At 33.7% G+C, this 5296-nt stretch overlaps 1 pseudogene; it reads left to right on the top strand.

Annotated features, from left to right (window-relative positions):
- The first annotated feature begins 1556 nt into the window (after window positions 1–1556).
- Window positions 1557–4844, top strand: LOC114741669 (formyltetrahydrofolate deformylase 1, mitochondrial-like; annotated as a pseudogene).
- Window positions 4845–5296: the final 452 nt, after the last annotated feature.

Genomic DNA, 5296 nt, shown 5'->3' with positions numbered 1-5296 from the left:
AAAAAAGTTACTAAACAATACTTAATTATAACATATGTTATATGATATCTCTAAAATATTTATATATATCATTAGATTATATATTAATTTATAAGTGAGTCAAATTTATTGGAGAAAAAATAATAAATATAAACATTTTAAAGTAATTTAGTAACTTCTTTAGTATTTCCAATTAGTTAACTAGATTTTATATTAGAACGGGAAGTAGTATTTTAAAAGTTAAAACGTGGAAAATTTTCTTTTCAGGACCAAATGAAATACACATTTTGCGCTAAGGGCCCTAAAATTTAAGAATCTGTTAAACACGTAGTATTACACTATCAAAAAAATTATTTAAACAGCATCTGTCAAAATTCAAATCTTAATGTTGAAAAAAGAATTTGTCAAAATCTGAGTCAATAGGTAATTTATTTTAATCTCTTAATAATTATGATGAGGTGTCGGTTTGGATTCTTTGAATGCCTTTAAGAAATTGTGAGTGTCAGTGTCAAGAAGGTCACTCTACCAGCGCTCACCAGCCCGCCCATGACCAGCCCACACTTGTGCGCGCGCTTGTGGATAGAAATAAAAGAAAGTAAATTTAAAATTCACCAATTACCAACAGTGTTGATCTAAATGATAGAGATTTAAACACTTTAAATATCATGCGTTGAATTGATTTCTTAGAATGATATGTATGTAAAAACCACTGTTGAAAGGAATTTCCACTATAGTGTCTGACAGTATCCCGAAAGATTAGTCTCTTATCATTCTAGTGGAAGGATATCTGGAAAAAAAAATAAATTCACCAATTTTTTGACAAGAATTATTATAACAGTAATCAATACACACACATATATATAACGAATGCACCACAATATGTATAATAAACTTATAAAAAAACTACTATCTCCCTCCTTCTATAATATAATGGCTATTTGAAAATTGGATTGTGTTATAAAGATTTTAATACATTTTGCTCTCCTACATTTATAATATTAAATTTAAAATATCTCTATTAATTGTAAGAGGTTTTTATCAAGAGATAACTTCCATAGTCCAATGTACATGATTAATTAAATAACATAATTTAGAAAAGTGAACACACAATTAATCAATTTAACTAGTTCTTTTTAATATCAAAATTATTTATTTAACTTTTATATTAAGAATCAGTAGTATTATGTGTTGGAAAATAACTTAATAATACTCAATTTTAAAATAATTATGAATTACTACCTCTGGTCCTTAATATAAGACCTGTTTGACTTTTATTTTGATCCTAAATATAAGACTCTAATTTATTTTGTCTCTCATATTTATATATATTTTTTTAAAATAGTCTTTAAGGCCAGAGGGAGTATATATTAAGATCCATTAATTTAAATTCCCATTTCAGTTTTTCCGAATCCATTCGGCCATTCCTATCTTCTGCCTTTCCCCTCTTGATTCTAAGCCAAGAATTTTATGATTATTATTTATTTATCGTTCTATAATTCTGTGAATATCCTTACACGGCAAAACGGCATGTCGTCGAGCTGAGCACATGGTTGGATTGGATCGACCCAAAGCCAGAGGAAGCCTCTGCTTCAACTTCTCTCGCAAACCAACCCCACCAAGCGGGTGGTTGGTACTACTTCATCGATCTTATAGAGCGAGAAATCGAGAGGCAAACTTAAGCAGAGGATGGCATTAGCACGTAGAGTCTCTTGCAGCCTCCCTCAAGTTGTTGGATTGACAAACAGGTCCTTCAATTCTTTGAAATTCCCTGACGACTCTGTTGGATCACCATCCTCTTCCTTTCTCACCCATGGAATCCATGTATTTCAGTGCCCTGTAAGTTACATTCTCATTTAGCTTTTCTGTTATTTTTGACCCCCATGATATGGCTTTTCTATTTAGATGCTTATTTGCGCTTTTTAGTTTTCATTCTTCCGGTCATTTCTCTTTTAATTGCCGAGAAAATTATTATTGTTGATGCCAAGTTTCGTAAGCGGGTGGGAAGAGGTTCGTTCTGGGTGCCCAGGTGGGAATTGAATTGGTTTTGTGATAGGATACGGTCGGAATTGTAGCCAAGCTGTCGGATTGTATTGCTTCTAGAGGTGGAAACATTCTCGCCGCTGATGTTTTTGTACCTGAAAATAAACGAGTCTTCTACTCTAGAAGGTAGCTCCAATGTCTTGTACGTGAATTTAGAAATACAGTCTATCGTGCTGGTTCATTTTTATTTCAAGTGTACTATTTTTGATCAAGCCAATCTGTGTCAATTTGTTTTATTTATGGCTGCTAACCTATGATAAATCAAGATTTCGGATCCAGAATTACGTCGTACTTGATAAGACACTTCTAATTACTTTCAAATACTGATACAACATGTCAAATGCAGTAAAAACTAACATATTTATCCATGCTAGTATTATAAATTCTTAGCTGCCAACAATGCAAGTTTTCAAGCCTTTTGATATAAAAAGCATCTTCTCTCAAAAGGAATTTTTTTTTTTTGCCCTTCCCAATCCTCTCTCATTCACCAATGTGGACTGTGCTTAGTGCTGTAAAGCTTAAATTTTGTATTTCCTAGGCATGAGGGACACTTCTTAGCAAGTGTACTATCAAGCTTGCCTCAGTGTGAGTGCTTGAGCTCCCATCAAAGCCAATAAAGGTTAAACCTCACACACACACACACACACACACACACACACACACACACACACAGAGAGGGAGGGGGCATGGGAGCTCAGTTAAACTGGTAACTGATTACCCATTTAATCTTCTTGCCATTGATCCTTAAAGCTGGCTTTTTAATGTCGGGAGAATGACTGAGGGCAATAAAAACTTCGCTGTAAACAATTTCTCAAAAATTAAAGCGGATGTCTTATATTCTGCCAATTTTATTTCTATTATTTTTCTAAGAAAACTTCTTTTATGACTTGAAGAAGTCCACAACAATTTTCTTTCTCTTTTTGCTCTGTGGCACAAGAAGCTAATGAGGTATTTTTGGTTTACTGAACCTATGAATGAAGCTGTACCTTGTGCTGATCATTGCAGTGATTTTGTATTTGATCCTGTTAAATGGCCACGCGTGCAAATGCATGAAGACTTTCTAAAGCTTTCAAAAGAATTTAATGCAATGAGATCTGTTGTAAGGGTGCCAGCGCTGGATCCTAAATATAGGATAGCTGTTCTGGTGTCAAAGCAGGTAGACGTTGTTATTTCTCTTGTGACATTTTCTGCTGTTGTTTGGGTATTGAAGCTCTCTTTCTATTTTTGTAGGATCATTGCCTGGTTGATTTACTACATGCGTGGCAGGATGGAAGACTTCCAGTGGATATCAAGTGTGTAATTAGGTACAAGTTCAGAAATAACACCTTTAGATTGATATCTCTCATTCGTTTGTTTTGTTTTATTTCCCCCTTGACCTCCTCTTGGATCTAAATAATGTCTTCAATGGCACATTTGGCAGTAACCCACGACAGGGGACCAAATACCCATGTTTTCGTTTTCTTGAGAGGCATGGCATTCCTTATCATTTTTTAAGCACAACCAAAGAGAATAAAAGAGAAGGGGAGATCTTGGAGCTGGTTCAGAATACAGATTTTTCAGTCCTTGCAAGGTATATGCAGGTAAATAACTCATATTTTTTGTTTACTAATTGCTCTAATGTCTAAGAGAGGGATTTGGGTAATTGTTCTATTTTCTGTTCTGCAAGAATTGGCTATTCATTAGAAGTATGAATGTGACACTTGGGTATATAATTACCTTTCGGTTGCGTTCCATGCCACTATCTCGCATAAAATGATTTGAAGAGTTCGACTTCTTTTTTTTTTTCCTTCCTAAACTGTTCTAAAGTATGTGGCATAATTAACCTCTGCAGATACTATCTGGCAACTTCTTAAAGGGCTATGGGAAGGACATCATTAACATTCACCATGGTCTGTTGCCATCATTCAGGGGTGGCAATCCATCTAGGCAGGTTAGTCGCTGACACTTAATCATTTGTGCTTTTTGTTGCTTCCTAATCACACATGAGTTTTAATATGTTAGATTGTGTTGGCAGGCCTTTGATGCAGGTGTGAAATTAATTGGGGCAACGAGTCACTTTGTGACTGACGAACTTGATGCGGGGCCCATAATTGAACAAATGGTGAGCACATAAAACATTTATAGCCATTTTTGTTCAGGTTACAGTGGCTAGTTCACAACAATGCGTAAATGGTAACATTGATGTGAATGGGCTATAGGTGACATTGATAAAGGAAGACCATTAAATTTACTTTTAAGTTTAACTTGCAGTTAGACTTAGATCATCATCCCATTGACAATACAAACAGATGCTGCTGCTGAAAAATCTGTGTAGCCTCCCTGGGCTTCTGTATCAGTTATAAGCACTAAGATATATTGCAAAGTATATGAAGAAGTCTGAATAAATTGTGAAGGTGCATGTTATATCCTAAACTTAGCGGACACAGCCTAGAGTATGCCTCTTTCTTTTTCTCGTGTGAGTAAAAATGGCTGAATCTTATATTTGCAGGTGGAGAGGGTATCCCACAGGGACAACCTGCAGAGCTTTGTGCAGAAATCAGAGAGCTTGAGAAACAATGTCTTTCAAAGGCTATCAGATCTTATTGTGAGCTTCGAGTATTACCTTATGAAGGAAAGAAGACAGTTGTATTTTAATGGGTTACAAAGCGCCAAAATGAGACGCCAAGCTACATGTGTCGGAAAGAGATTGCCATAGTTCTTTTTTCCCATCCTTCTTGTATTTTATAGCGTAATCATTTGTTTGAATATAACAATATGCACCAAAACGAGGTGCATTTACATGTGAACTCACTAATTTAATCAAATGGAAATATTCATGTTATAATTCCCTTAGTGTGTTGGATTAGTGGGGGGAGAAGTAATTTTTTTTTAATCTAACTTCTATAAAAGTGAGATTGGATAAAAGTTAGATAGTATAATGTGATTTATGTTTGAATTAGATTTTGTAAAAAAGTCAGTTTGAGAAACTAAAATTTGTTTCGATAACTAACGAAAAAGTTAAGTTATATGTAAAATGAACAAAAAAGATATGAATTTTATTAAGTAATATTACTTCCAGTCCTTAATATAAAAGTTAGTTTGATATTAAATTTGATTCTAAATATAAAACAACAACTATTTATTATAAATAACTAATTTAACTAACTTTTTAGTCTTTCCAAATTAATTAACTAGCTTTTATATTAAAAACTGGAAGTAGTATATATTTAATATTAAATGTATATAATGCGACAATTGTAAAAAAAATTGAAAATAAAATCATTTAAAATAAAGAAAT

Source organism: Neltuma alba, unplaced genomic scaffold (genome assembly GCF_004799145.2).
Source record: "Neltuma alba isolate B1F8T4 unplaced genomic scaffold, ASM479914v2 tig00003456_pilon, whole genome shotgun sequence".
In the NCBI taxonomy this organism is placed as follows: Eukaryota; Viridiplantae; Streptophyta; class Magnoliopsida; order Fabales; family Fabaceae; genus Neltuma; species Neltuma alba.
Note: the sequence above shows the minus strand (reverse complement) of the source record. Positions and strands in the feature narration are given on the sequence as shown.